Raw genomic sequence first — 16,723 nt, forward strand, 5'->3', positions numbered from 1 at the left:
TTACTTGGCCAATTCCGGAAAATACACCTCAATGGTACGTCTTCAGTGAAAAACATAACAAAGTAGGGTACAAAACAAATATTAGAAAACAGGAAAATATATAATGTAAAATGCAAAACAATTGATACAATAAACATGATAAATGTATTTTTCAAAGTTTCCAGCATAATTTAGCAGGTTGATTTTCAAATGTTGACTTTTCAAAACAGTGTTCATTATGTTTTGTTGATTTTTTTTCATCGTGAATATAAAAATTTATTATACTGTCGTTTTCTCCTCTGTTGAGGCATATGAGAGAAAGATTTCATAAAATGATGTATTATATTTGGCGTCCGTCGTCCGTAAACTTTTCACTTTTTGAACTTCTACTTCAGAACCACTTAAAAGGATCAATATATTAAACTGTTATTTTTCTCCATTGTTGAAGCATATGCTAAAAAGATTATGACATGTCATTTTTCATATCAGAAGTGTTATCAGCTCTTGGTCAATATCAGGCCTTCTGCTCTTGGGCTGATATTGAACCTTGGGCTGTTAATACATCTGATATGAAAAATGCCATGCAATAATCTGAAAATATTATTCAAGCACTACCATTATTATTTGGCTAACTAAAGCATTTTCGACAAGATTTTTTTTTTCTTATTTTTTTTTTTTTTTTTGCTAATTTGTGTTGTCAGGCAATTTTTGTTGTCAGGCAATTTTTGGAAAGAATGCTATGGATAGAAGGTACAGGTTTTTATGTTAATTTATAAAAAATTAAAAATTGGCCTTAATATACGGAATTAGCAATTTTTTGCATGCTCTTTTGCCGTTGGTTGTCAACTATTTCCATTCCAAAAATTCGAGCGTTCCAAGCTTGTTCTCGGCTGACTACTACACTTTGTTTAACACAAGCGTTCACATCCCTATTATGCTTCAGTCTTTTACAAATTTCGCCATAGACATCAAATTCAATTTATTACAAAAAAATATATTAAGAAGACGACTTTTTGTCATTGAAAAAAGTTGAAATAAGAATCAATTTGCCACTTGATGTGTATTTTTTTAAATGATTAAGACATTCTTTGGTGAAAATATGTGGGCAAATTTGCGGTATATCTATATTGAGCAATTAATGGACTTGTAGGCGTTTCATTATACTTGTACAAAATGTATAAGTCTATTTTTTATTCTATAACAAACATTACTCAAAGTGAAATTAAACAAGAAAACTATCAAACCAGAAGTGAAGCATTCCTATGAAATTTGTGTAAGCGAATTTCTACGTCGAAAAAATGTCGAATGAATTGTTTTTCTTCTTTGTTTCGGATAACTTCTCTTCCTTGATTTCCCCACACAAAATCTACGTGGTGGCATTAAGTCGAGAGATACGATGAAACTAGTTACAAATATTAAAAACGTTACTCCGAAGTAACCGATGATAGCCGAAGAGCTGCGAGGATCGGACGCACTTATTTTCTTTCGCAGCTCCGAAGACAATTCGCTTTTAGTAACCTTTAGTTCTTCTATAAAATCTAAGTTCACAGTTAAAGTAGCTAATGGTGTAGTCGTCAAGACTAATGAATCCGTTGTATTGCCGCTATAACTAAACTTGCATTCACATGACAGAAGAGAACCGGATTTGGTTGATATCACATCGTTTGTAGTATAAGATTCGGTAGTTACTGTTGTTTCCACATTAGACGTTTGAGCTGAAATATATAACAAAATCATATCATGAAAGTTAGTTGAATGATAAATTTTATTTCATGAAAAAGAAACAATCACTATTTCAAGTGATTGGTTCATGAGGAAAAGGGACTTTCCTTTTGAATAAATGATAATTATTCGGGATAGCTTCATACAGTTTGTCCCTATAACAAAGGTGGAGGTTTTTATTATGAAAAAATTACATTATTTACATTTCGCCTTTAATGGTATCGTTAGTATTCACTTGGCATCTTTTGTATGCTTGCTACTGATGATGTACAAAACATTGATTTAAAAGCAAAGTGGCCACAAATATAATTACTTTACTTCCTTAAAAGAAAGACAATTAACTAATTTTGACCATGTAAGCTTCACAGTAAGTACCTATATTATTTAATAGATTATGTACTATCATGAGTTTTTAAAAAAGAAACATTAAGAAACCACCACGAAACGAGACAGATATTCTTTAAACATGACAAAATCATATTAAAATGCTGCACAATTACATTATTACCCCCTACTATTGCATTCATTTTGTCCGTCCGTTCGTACAAAAATTATTACCATTACTTCATCTGATAGTATTGAGTTGTATCAACAGTTTCAATTATCATTTATCTATGGCCTATTAAATAATACAGGTTAACATGACTCTCTCTCTCTCTCTCTCTCTCTCTCTCTCTCTCTCTCTCTCTCTCTCTCGTATATCACAGGTACATATTCACTAATAGACGTAATGTCAAGTGTTAACCAAATGAAAATTTGATAAAAAAAAAACCATGCTACAGGCTGTGGGAGGGGAGATAACCAAAGTTTTTTCTAAGGTTTTAAATGGAACTTGTTCAAATTGAATTCTTCTTTTCTTCATGATCAATGTGCCATTAACATATTTGTATTGTAAGATGTTGATTACAGTAAAACGTCCTAAGGATTATTATTTTAGCAATATCTAGTTACAGTTTGTAGATTGATGCCATTTGACAGCAATATCTTACACTGAACCCCCTTAGGCCAAGTGAACATAAAATTATAGTGCTGCTATATCTACGATAGTTATTTTTATTTCTGTCATGCTGTCTTGATTGGCCAACTTTTTAACTGAAAGGCCTAATTTGTCTGTCGATCGTGAGAGAGAGAGAGAGAGAGCTTCATGTACCACGTCTTGTAAATCATCAAATTATTTACACACTTTAAAAAAGATCTGATACAGAAGTACATGTTTTCTTATAACCGTTTAAAACACATATGGTATGGATTTTAAACCTTTCATCAGGTACAATAAGTTATAAAACGTTCGCGAAAGTTAAAATTAAAAGAGCCTATACATAACAACCTGCATTGTCTACGTAAATGGTTAATTGTGTAAAAAAAATATTACGGTTATTTATATTGTGGAAAATGTTGTAATTATTATACATCTTTAATAAGTTTTTAGTAATATCTGATCGACATTATTATTCGTTTTCATATTTACAGCTAAGCCAACCACACATTGCAAAACACTATTTTGTAAAGTTACGATTTAAGATTCTAGACCATCATTACCACAAACGTAAAATTAATATTATTTTATATTGAATTATATAGGAATAATGGAATACACTATGAAAATGGAAGCTGCTAATTTTATTTTGTATCCGACCTTATTTTGTTGATACAAAAAAAAAAGAGATGTGGGGTATCCTTCAACAAGACATCGGTATACTGTTAAAAGTAATTGCATGTGAAATTAAGCAGTATCCATCATGTTTCTACTTGGAATAAATCAATATTTCACTAAATGAAGGCTTATTGAAGTTTGTGCAAATGGAAAGATATCCTGATTCAGGATGGTCTAGATAACTTATGAACTTAAATTAAAATATGAAATTATTAAATCGTGTTATTGCGTGACAGAAGGTAGCTAAAGACATGTTAAGATCGCTAGTATCATATTAATCATGGAAAACAGTAGGGATATGGCCCACAAATAACACCCAGGTCAAGGTGGAAATAAAAGAGAAAATCAGATCTAGGAAACACAATTGCATTTGTCAACAAAAAATTTTAAAATAGAACCCAAAACAATTCACACTAGCCTGAGCAGGCTTTTCATAATTTTTTATGTTTCATACCAGAATCATTTCAACAACAACTATAGGGCATCTAAATGAATAATTAGTTGAGATTATAGGACCAACTGTTTTAAAGGGGGTAATATACAAACGAGTCAAATCAGCAACAGTCTAAAGTGTGCATACGTCGAAGTTTCCACACAAAATAATGGAAACGAAACAGCTGTTTGCGTCATATAAGAACTTCATATTAATGTTATTCAAATGCTCTAATTCGACAGAGGTATGAGCCTTGATATTCATTTTTGAAAATGCATGTAGCTAATTGATTCCTTTTGCAGGTTGGTTTTTAGGTAACTGTTTGTATTATTGGTTATTTCATTGCACTTTTGGTAGAAACAAATTGATAAGCTTTCAATTATAAATGTCAACGAATTTCCGACCCGAATATATTAATTTTGTTTGGTATTTATGAAAGGAATATATAAACTTGGTTTTTATTTAATTATCTTAGTGCCATTTGAGGTATTTCATATCAAAAATTCACAAACGAAAATAAATGGATTTTCTTACCTTGTATGTATTGCAGATATATCAACAAAGAAATAGGTTTTGCCTTTACATTAACCATTCTGTTCAAACTGACCAATTATTTGAAAGTCATCAACATTACGAAGGTAGAAAACGATGTGCTTGCATGTTTAAATACTATTATAGTTAATCTAACCATTTAGCTAAATTGCATTGAATTGTTCTCGGCTTTTCTTCTTTCAAAAGTTTCGTCACGATTTACAATATCGGAAACTTTCGTCATAAAAAAAATCGGCTTTTGGTTTCCTCATTTGGAGTTTCCTCTCATTTACCTTGGGAAATTTATTATGAAAGTGAAAAAACCCTCTCTCTCTTTCACAGCTCAGTGTAATTCCTTGGCCGGAGTTTTTATATGTTTTTATCCTTTTCAGATCTCAAATATAATCAAGGGAGATGTGGGGGTAAACGTGGATGAGACAGCTACCCAATAATATAAAATACCAAAAGACATCCAGTCTGAGATATCATTGAACGAACGGTCTTAATTAAGAGTCAAGTGTCTACACTATGTGTCAAGTTTTAAACCACTCCGATTGTGAACGGTCTTCATTAATAGCCAAGTGTCTTCCCTATACGTCAAGCTTTGAATCACTTGACGTATACAATTCAATTCCAGAATTCCATTTTTTTCCTGTAGCATTATTTTTGGACATGATTTGAAAAAGTGCTTTTGAAAGAAATGAGATATGTTATTTGCTATTATTACTATTAGATTTGGATGTTAATTCCTAAAGTTGACACTAGCCAATTAGATAGCTAGGTAATATTTAAATTAATTATTACGAATATTGTTTAAAATGCATTTACATGGAGAACAAAGAAAAAGTTACATGGAAATCAATAAGTGTGCCTTTATGTATCGCTTAGATTCCAATATAAGCTTCACTAATGATAGTGGACACATTGTCGAAATGTTCATTGAGGATCAATACCATTAAATATTCTTTGAATATTAGAAATGGTTAAGGGTCCATACATTTCTTGTTTAAATATCCGAAGGGGTCACATAAGTTTGGGGATGACAATAAATACTGTTTTTAAAAAAGAATATGTCTGTTGAAAATATTGGTGAAATTATTTGTAAATAGATTATCATTTCCTCCATGCATCGCCCTGATTCCAAAGTGCATTGTAAGTGTTGGTGTGGCTAACAATTAAGTCCAATTTCAAGTTCGAGTTCGAGTTACAGTTAAAGTTGTAAGTAAAGGTCGAATTATGATTTCAGTTTCAGTTCGAATCAAAGTGCGAGTTAGAACAATCTCTATGAAGAAATTTAAATTAGACTTTACTCGAACTCAAAGCATAACTCGGACTTTAACTCAAACTTTAACTTGAACTCCATCTCGAATATAAGTTTTACCGGTGACAGCCTCACACCATATATTCAAATACTCTAGTCTACAAAATTTGGTATCAATATTAAAGCTTTTAATAAAGAATATCTTACATGTTATCCAAAAATTAAAAGGAACAATCTTTAGTTATTAAAAAAAATAATATATGTTTATCATACCACATCTTCTTATTTTTACTCTTAATAAAAAAGTATTTCACTCGCAGAATTCCTCATTGAACAAATGCTTTTTAAATAGTATGTATACAATGTACAAATAGGACGAGATTAAAAGGAAAAGCAGAGTTACCACTCCATTTAACAAACATAATATCAGACACAGTTGGTCTTAAACTTCTTTGATCAAGATTTTGATCCCTATTACCAAGATGTATCAGATATCAAACAAAAAGAACAGCATGATATTTAAACTTAATGTTAAAAGATATGAATATTACAAAAGAAACAATATATGCTCATATATTTTATTCGTTGCAGTGCTTTTCATTAGTTTTGATCATTACATGTATTGTACGTAGTACTTTGATATAAGTTAATTGTTGTTTAATAGAAATTTTCATCGAGCAAAACTGAGAAACCTATTTTTAGGTTAAGTTTGTCCTTCGTGACTAATTCTTATAAAAACTTTATCGTTGCTAGGTGCAACAGATAATCTACACAAATACTATTATCCAGCAATTGGTCTCAACATGATAGATCATGATAGTTATGGAACATATCTTGATGAAATGTCTCTCAATATACCTTGATTAAGTGCTGATGAAAAGAATTAATTACAAGCAGAAGAACCCATCATACAAATATTTGTTCAAGGCAATGTGTTACCTTTTGAGTACGACAAAATTGTATAATACGTTTTCGATTCATATAATATGAAAATAACTTTACACACATATAGGAGTGGGTCTTGGAAGGATTTCATTTGTATCTCAAAGAAGAAGGTCTTGTATTTCACCTTCCTCAAAATACAAAAATAGTATAAGTTCTTCAATATTTTAGAATGGTTTTCAATTCAATTGATTAATTAATAGTCTAATATATTCCAGTACATCTAGTGAAAAAATAACATTTATGACGTTATAAAAGTGTCATAACTGTCACATCTGGAAAGAAATAACTATATTTATTCCAACAAGGTTGTAAGGAAGAAAGACTGAAGTCGACACTACATAAGTTTTACAGTCACCATCACACATTGGTTTTACGATACAATGTGTATGTGCCTCAACTCAGGAGCGACATTTTTTCGCAGTCTTTGATCTTTATATAACAGCATAGTTGTTTTATCTGCAATTCTAAAAAGTTGTGTCCTCTCCCCGATTCTTTGGCTGAGTGTAGATTCGAATGGTGGGTGATGCATGTATGCATAGCAGAAAACGCTTAACCTGTCGATGCACCCGGTCTGAATTCGCTTTGAGTTCGTGCGATTCCCTCAGTTTTTATGCCCCACCTAGGGGCATTATATTTTTAGGTCTGTGCGTCCGTCCGTTCGTTCGTTCGTTCGTTCGTCCGTTCGTCCGTCAGTCTGTCCCACTTCAAGTTAAAGTTTTTGGTCAAGGTAGTTTTTGATGAAGTTGAAGTCCAATCAACTTGAAACTTAGTACACATGTTCCCTATGATATGATTTTTCTAATTCTAATGCCAAATTAGAGTTTTGACCACGGTCCACTGAACATAGAAAATGACAGTGCGAGTGGGGCATCCGTGTAATATGAACACATTCTTGTTGTTTATTACCTTGATGTTTACGATATGAAAAAATGTTGCGTGTTAAACATAATATATTTCTTTCCATTACAGAAGTAAATATGCACTATGGTACATTTTATAGAAACATACTACAGAGAAAAGAAAATGACGCCGTTTTGCCAAATAAAATCACTGAAATTGTGTAATGCTTAATTGGTTATCAAAGGTACCAGGATTATAATTCAATACGCCAGACGCGCGTGTTTCGTCTACATAAGACTCATCAGTGACGCTCAAATCAAAATAGTTATAAAGTCAAACAAGTACAAAGTTGAAGAGCATTGAGGACCCAAAATTCCAAAAAGTTGTGCCAAATACGGCTAAGGTAATCTATTCCTGGGATAAAAAAAAATCCTTAGTTTTCCGAAAAATTCAGTTTTGTAACAGGAAATTTATAAAAAGGACCACATAATTGATATTCATGTCAACACCGAAGTGCTGACTACTGGGCTGGTGATACCCTCGGGGACGAAACGTCCACCAGCAGTGGCATCGACCCAGTGGTGTAAATAATTGTTCATTGACTCTATCGATTTATGAGATTTGAACATCGGTAAACTACTAATTACCAAAAAGCTGTTGCTTAAATATACGTATTCTCTTGATATTATATACAACAGCCTTAACCTCAAAAGTTTTTCGCAATATGTATATGGGTGTTTTTGCATAAGAACACTGTTGTTTTCGAAAAACTGTTAGGAAAATCAGTTATTGGGGAGGGGAGGGGGGGTCAAAAAATCGAAAATAAACTGACAACGCCATGGCTATAAAAGAAAAAGACAAACAAACAACAGCACACAAAACAAAACATAGAAAACTAAAGACTGGACAACACGAACCCCACCAAAAACTGGGAGTGATCTCAGGTGCTCCGGAAGAGCAAGCAGATCCTGCTCCACATGTGGCACCCGTCGTGTCACTCTTATAAAATACGTTAATTGACGTGTAGACGTAACTCCAGTCTGGCGTTCTAGATAAGTCTGGTATCTTTAATGAGTTTTTACTATCTAAATAATGTAAAATATTTATGGTTTAAAAATATGACATGTTTACTATTCAACACCCTTGGACCCGTTAAATACATTCGTCAAAGAAATGAATATGGCTGATATTTACAGTGGAACATATAAATTATATGCTCTAGCAGCCATCCCCCTTTCCTCCTAGGACACACACTAAGTCTACATAGAAATAAGAAGATGTGGTATGAGTGCCAAATGAGACAACTCTCCATCTAAGTCCCAATGTGTAAAAAGTAAACAATTATAGGTCAAAGTACGGCCTTCAACACGGAGCCTTGGCTCACACCGAACAGCAAGCTTTAAAGGGCCCCAAAATTACTAGTGTAAAACAATACATACACATTTTAACCAAATAACTTTTAAAAGGATATATTTAAACGAGCTTTAATAAACTTGTATCGCTATTGTATGAATAAAATTAAACTAACATCAGAATTTTACAGCTTTCAACTCTGTCCCTCCCCTGACAAGTATAGGTTGTTTCAATTGACGTGTATGGATTAGATTTTAGATGTGAATAAAATAAAACAGCACGATAATAAAGTTAAAATTCAATCACTTACTATGTGTAAGGATATCACAAAGGAATTTATATGTGTTCATTTTTGTAATTGTACTTCAAATGATTTTATAGACATACTGACAAGGGTTACTATTATACTGTTGTTGTTCAATCACTGCATGTGGTAATTTCTGGATAAATATCAGTTCGTCAATCTATAGATTAAAACAATACCTATAAATGACTTTTTTCCTACATTGAAATACTGTACAATTTATTTTTTGTTTTGCCCAAGATTGTGTTTTCCTGTAATGTTTATGAAGATGTATGAAGTTTTCTATGAAAAAAAGCAACCGATGTTAGAGTATAAAGTAAAGGGCCTTCATTTACTTTAGGAGACCTTACCAATATTGGGCTATATTAAATTAACCCTAATTTAATAATAATTACCAACATAATTTATAACACAGTAAGGTAAATGAAAGCACTTGATTTTAGTTACTGCTAAGGTTCTTATCAATCGTCTGTTTGGAATGATGTTTTATATCAATTTTTTTCCATTATTTCGTTATTTTAAAGTTTAGTGTCCTTTTCGATTTTTTTTTTGTAAAATCCATGTTCTTTTATGAAACTTACTTTTATTAGTCAAGACATCAAGATATGTGTGTCGTTGGTAACGTATACCCACATCTTCTTTATTGCATATCATTTGGTTTTTCCGTCGCTGAATGCAACTTTGAGTCTAAAAGATAACAATGATAACATATATTTGAAAATAAAACATATCTGAATAACAATCTGATAGTTTGATATTCGTTCATTGTTGTAGATAAAAGATTTGCAGTTGGTTTATTGTTCATTGTTCATTGTTCTTAATCTATATAAAGAAGAGTCATTTGAGAAAAAAAAAGTTATATAAAAATTGTGTTTACAAAATTTAAGGGGAAGATTTGTAAGCACGTTAAAACCACATGACATTTTGTGCCTGTACCAAATCTGGCTATCTGGATCATCTGTTGTATAATTGTTGATTGTCTTTGTTTGTACGTATATACTTTCGAAGTATTCGGGTGTTGTTAATCGGTGCTGTCTGTTATACTGTTATGCTTCCAACGTAGATACAATTATCTTGTCTCAGTGAGGGATAAATCGTACTACTGTAAAAAAAAAAAAAAAAAAAAATCTCTGAAACTGACATTATAAAGATGATTGACAACATACGTGTTGCGTTTGGAGGACGTGTTTTTCAAAAAACAATCAGCACTCCGATGGAAACAAACAGTGCTCCTCTGAATTGTTCCTTTATTCATATGAGGCTCACTTCATACAAGAACTTCTTAGGAAGAAAGAAAAGAAGTTAGCAGTATCCTTTAACCTCACTTTCTGCTATATATATGATGTTCTCTCACAAAATAATTCAGAATTTGGTGACTATATTGAACGCATCTATCCCATCGAGCTTGAGATAAAAAGGATACAACAGATACAGTTAAGTCTGCCTCATTTCTTGACTTACATCTAAAAACTGACAATGAGGGTCGGTTGAAAACAAAACTTTACGACAAAAGAGATGATTTCAGCTTCCCAATTGTGAACTTTCCAATTCTATGTAGCAACATTCCAGCAGCGCCTGCATACGAAGTCTATATATCCCGATTGATACACTATTCCAGGCTTGTATTTCCTATCATGATTTCCTTGATAGAGGGTTGCTGCTTACAAGGAAGCTATTAAACCAAGAGTTCCAAGTGGTGAAGTTGAACTCATCCCTTCGTAAATTTTACGGACGCCATCACGAGTTGGTTCACCGTTATGGAATATCTGTTTCACAGATACAACGGATATGTCCCAATTGTCGTAACTACAATCCCGCCCCCTTTTCCCCAAATGTGACCTATCGAATTAGACTTATCACCGGGTTTGAACTTGCATGAGCAACACGACGGGTGCCACATGTGAAACTGGATCTGCTTATTCTTCTGCAGCACCTTAGATCACTCCCGGTTTTGGTGGGGTTCGTGTTGTTAAGTCTTTAATTTTCAATGTTGTTTTTGGTGAACTGTTGTTTGTTTGTCTTTTTCTTTTTTAGCCATGGCGTTGTCAGTTTATTTTCTACTTATGAGTTTAAATGTCCCTTTGGTATCTTTCGCTTCTTTTTGCACGTAGTATTTTTGAAATTATGACAAAAAATTTTCTTTTTTAGTTCATTTTACGACCCCATTGCTACGTCATTTGAACAGGATCACAGTAGTATATTGTTACAGTTTGTAACTGTGTAGATTGACAAGATCAAACATCGGAAAGAAACTCTGCTTTTCTTGAATTGTTTCTTGAATTGTTCAATATTAAAGTTTCTCGTCTATCATGTTGTTTTTTGTTGTTGTGTGTTTATTAGATATATACCTTATTCACATCGTTATAATTGATCTTTTTTTTAGTACGATCAAAAACTGTCACAAATGCACAAATTGCTTCTTGGATTTAATATGAGAACCATACAAAATGAAAGCTACTCTACAAAATAAATGATAATTTTTTTAACATTAAGTAGTCGAAACATAGCATGACAAAAGGATCGGACAAAATTGCAAGTTGTACACCTTATAATTGTTGTCTATATATACGTCACGATATATGGATGAAAAAAGACCTAATAAGAAAATCAACAAATCGGCAGAGCAAAAACTCAGACGACATCGAGTGTGCAAGAACTCTAACTTTATAATATACAGAGTGGTATACCGAATTTGTTTATGACATATTAAAAAGCTGTGACGTGGAAACTTCTGTCCAACTTAAAACAGAAATGGCATGAAAAGTTGCATAGTGATACCGCAAGGCGAAATTGAGATGGAGGTATAAAGTTACTTACAAAATATATTTAAAGGGAATGTTGATGCAGAACTTTACCTACACAAACTTATAATTCCATCACATCGAAGGGATTATTTTCAGTTCCGCTGAGATGTTGCTCCAAAACGTTAAAAGCCAGGACGCTTCGAGATAATTCTATAGATCAATGAACTTGTTTTGTTTGTGAATGTAAAATTGAAACGGAGGATCATGTACGGTGATCTTAAAGACGAACTGCATAAGATTTTAAATTATGAGTACAGAAATTGCAGTTGTTGGCCGAATTTCATGAAAATTGCATTTATTTTAGCAAATAACCATATTAATGTGGTACAAAGATGTACCAAAACCTGCAAACTTATTTTTTACCGTAGAAGATGTTTTTGACGATAATATGTGTAAATAGATATAAGAAGATGTGGTATGAGTGCCAATGAGACAACTCTCCATCCAAGTCAAAATTTATAAAAGTAAACCATTAAAGGTCTATTACGGTCTTCAACACGGAGCCTTGGCTCACACCGAACAGCAAGCTATAAAGGGCCCCAAAAATTACTAATGTAAAACCATTCAAACGGGAAAACCAACGGTCTAATCTATATAAAAAACGAGAAACGAAAACCACTTATGAACCACATCAACAAACGACAACTACTGAACATCAGATTCCTGACTTAGGACAGGTGCAAACAGTTGCAGCTGGTTTAAACGTTTTAATGGTACCAAACCTTCACCCTTATCTGAAACAATAGTGTAACATCACAACATAAAAAGACACACTATAAAATAGCAATTAAAATGGCTTAACTCAATCAAAAGACATATTAACACCAGTGAACATACAGTGAACAAATAAATTTGATCTATGATACAATGTAAATACAAAATAAATAAACTAAGGGAAGAATAATTAAAGTAACATGTTATACCGCTGTGAAATGTTAAACAATTTAAGAAAAACAATATGCTTGAATCAAATATCAGCCATTTGCAATTACCTTAAACACAGGTAAATGAAAATAATTTTGTTGTTAGGTATACGTGTACAGTTCAAATGGAGAAAGGAAATATTTTTACAAAATAAATAATTTTGATGTTCATAGTACGAAGAAGTGAAAATTTATAGTAATACCAAACACTTATCAAAGCTGGTATAAAGACCAGATATAACCCTGAATAACATTGAATAACAAAAAAGCATTACAATTAGTATCAACAGGTCAAATAAACAAGAAAGTACGATTTGAGAGTACTCGCAGTAAACATGTTTTATGATTTAACTTTTTTAAGAATGTGTAAATATATCATTTTATTAAATTACAACGTCCGAAGGTAAGTAGATAAAATATAACTTGATTTTTAGCCAAATGCAAGTTTTCTCCTGATCTTGCTAATATAAAATATCCATAGAAAAACAACTTGCTTAATGATCGATATATTTTCCAAACCATATTTTAAAATGTTTTTGATAAAGAATAAAACAATCCAACCACATTCTCTTTTTAAACTTGATCGTGACAGAAATTGACTACGGACAAAGAAGATCGAATAAGACGAGAAAAAATAGATCAAAATGCATGTTTGCAATGGCAGATTGAAAGAAGCTGCCATTTTCTCTATTCTTTGTTGAAATCCTGCATTTTTTTCTGTCCCCCTTCCCTCCAACCAAAACCCTGACACTGATTGTATCATGGAATCAAACAAAATGATACTGCTGCTTACTAATAACAAATACAACAAATCAATACTTCTTTCGTGGCACATAATTTTCATCAATTTGGAAGACAAACCGTTCATTTCGATAGCCGTTGAAAAGGGGGAAGGGATGTGGAGACCATGTTTTGTCCTTTGTCACATATAAACACTATTTTGTATATCTGTATAAAGGCTGTAGTTACTACACCTTTCAAATAACCTCTATCGGTGAAGCATGTATTATGACTGGCATACTCATTCACCCTTTTCTTGCATGTTAACTACTACATTGCCCTATTAAACGTATATCCTACTGTCAATTACATACACTATTTTAAAACTTCTGATACATACTATGGTATATATTTTCATCAAATATTTAAACATAAATATAATTAAGATAGGGTAAGAATATAACTAAAGGAAAACGACAATATGTGTTCATTCCGTTTGGTTTTCATTGTATATTACAATATCAATTATATATATTTATATATCAAACATATATTGTAGGTATTTAAATAAGTCTTAATTGTTATTAAACAAATCTTTACATCGGAACACGATTGCTAAAAGAACAAAAGCATGCCTTACTTTGATTTAAATGAAAGGTTGACTACATGTCTTTAAACATTGTTGAGGAGTATATATTGTAAAGTCATTTATATAAGTATTGCTATTGTTGTAAACTAAAAAAGTTGGAAAATTATGACAAAAGATTTTCTTTCAAGTTCAAAATTTAGGAGGATAAAGATATTTGAGCCATAACCACCCACCCATAACCTAATTGGATAGTGGTGAAACAGTACGATAATAAAACAAACTATAAACATCAGCTGCAAATGGTTCTTTTAGTTCAGAATTTAAATCCTAAGCAATGTCTTTATGATGCTTTCGACTGCATATGACGAAGATATTATTTTACAACTTAATCAAATATAAACGAAATTCAAAACGAAAACAAACATAAAAGAACTTGCACCAAGCATATTACTTGTGCAGTTCCTTCAAGATATTCAAAGCATGCTTATTAATTTGAATAATATCGATTGTTCAAATACTAGATTTAACATCTTAAACTGTGCAGCATATGGTTATTTTCAGGAAAGTTTTCTAATTGTAACTGGGTTTATAGATTATCGATGGTTTTTCAAACGAGAGGGTGTTTCTCAGCTACAATCTCATCGAAGGGTGACAGTCCTGAGATGAGATGTGGCCGAGTAACATCCACGAATTTGAAAGACCATTGATAATCTGTGTATCGCTATTAAGCCTATGACGTCGTTGGTGTAAAAAAAAATACATTGACAACGTCACGTGCGCCCTAAGTTTCTTACGATAATTGTCTATCTCGAACGAGTAGCGCGATATGTACCGATTATCAGGATGTATGCACACTGATATTTATAGATGATTGAATATTTTTCAAACGAGAGGGTGTTCCTCAGCTTCATCGAAGGGCGACAGCCCTGAGATGAGATGTGGCGGAGAAACATCCTCGAATAACAGAATTCGGAAAGGGGACGTTAATCCTATGTCACATGTAAGGAGGGAGAACCGTTTGCAACAAATCTTTGGTTGGTTCGTAGGAGGCCTGTTGCAACTGGCCAAATATTTCCCCAACATTCCCTCTCTTTCCAATGATAGTTTGAATTGCTTTTCATCCCGGTGCACATCTCCAAACTGGTTGCTAATTTTATCTCGTCCCGAACATGCATATGAGGTGGGTTTTTTTTTCAAAAATGAAAACACATTTTGAAGAAGATTGGAAAACTAGTGTCAACAAAACTTCTTCCAATACTAATAGAGGAGGAAAGAAACTACGTACATATTCCTTGTTTAAGTCCCAATTTAAGACCGAGCACTTTTGTAAAATTGCGATACCATTTTGTCACCGCAGTGCTTTTTCTAATTCTATATGTGGCGTGGCACCACTTCAATTAGAGACCGGTAGGATTAAAAATCTTAAGTAGAGGAGGGAGATAAATAAGATGAATCCCATGTTCTTTTAAATTTTCCGCTTTATCAGGATTTTACAAAAGCCTTGTTTAACGGAGTTTCAAATTTTGAACAAGATCTTTTTTTTTTTTTAACACTCAAATTGATTCTTTGTTGAACATCTTGCTGTTCAAGTTTAAAACTTGATGTACAACATTCCATCATGTATCCCTGTTAAATTTACCACTAAAAATCCAGGGAGAATATTCAGTAAAATTAACTATAAATAACATTAATATAAATATCTGAATAAATAAATTACTATTACAAACAGACTTTACTACTACAAAATTAATTTATAATTTATATTTATAATAATATCTATTTTGAACTAGATCTCATTAATTTTGATAATTGTCAGAAATTGGTATTTTTATTTTTAGATATCAATGTAGTTAGATTTTGTGTCAAAACCGGCTATCTTATTAAAAAAAATCAGAGTTTGTATATTGTTAATACACCTGATCGTTTATTACTATAGCATATACTTTTAATGTATCTTAGGTAGCTTTTATCATATGTCTTAACTGAGTGGCTTTTGTATTTTATATTAAAAGAAGTTGTATGTTAAATGTATATATGTTTATACTATAGATGAGACGTTAATAAAAGATTGAATTGAAGTGCATAAAAATTTTGTCACTCGACGGTTAAGTAAACAACAACCAATCAGTAGTACACGTAGAAGCAACATTCATACTGAATAGGTTTTAGAATGAGTAAAGTTACAGTATTATGGGTTAAATCTATTCAAACGCATGGGATGACCTTGTCTTAAATACTTCCCACTGAGACAATTTGAAAAATGAATGATTCTGTATTTTCTTAGGAAATTAATTATTCCACTTTATGCTTGGCTTTAACTTTTTTAATATTTTTTTTATAAAAAAAAAAGCCAGGTTTTTAAATATCTATTTATTTGATTTCATATATTTTATTCTATTCGTAAATTGTTGTCAAAAAATAAGTTAAACTACGACTATCATATGAGATTGCTTCTCTTTATAAGATTGATGAAAAGTTTTCAATTATGAAGGAATCGCAAGTCAGGCCAATTTTAATATCCAGCGATGATTGACATTTAATAAACAAACAAAATACATTTTAATCGATTTGATTGGTAAACGTTTTCTCTATAGAAATTGTTAGCAATTTTATTTGATTTTGTGAATTTAAACATTGCATTTGTCTTTATTATCATATTATGCAA

This window comes from Mytilus californianus, unplaced genomic scaffold (genome assembly GCF_021869535.1).
Source record: "Mytilus californianus isolate M0D057914Y unplaced genomic scaffold, xbMytCali1.0.p SCAF_1, whole genome shotgun sequence".
In the NCBI taxonomy this organism is placed as follows: Eukaryota; Metazoa; Mollusca; class Bivalvia; order Mytilida; family Mytilidae; genus Mytilus; species Mytilus californianus.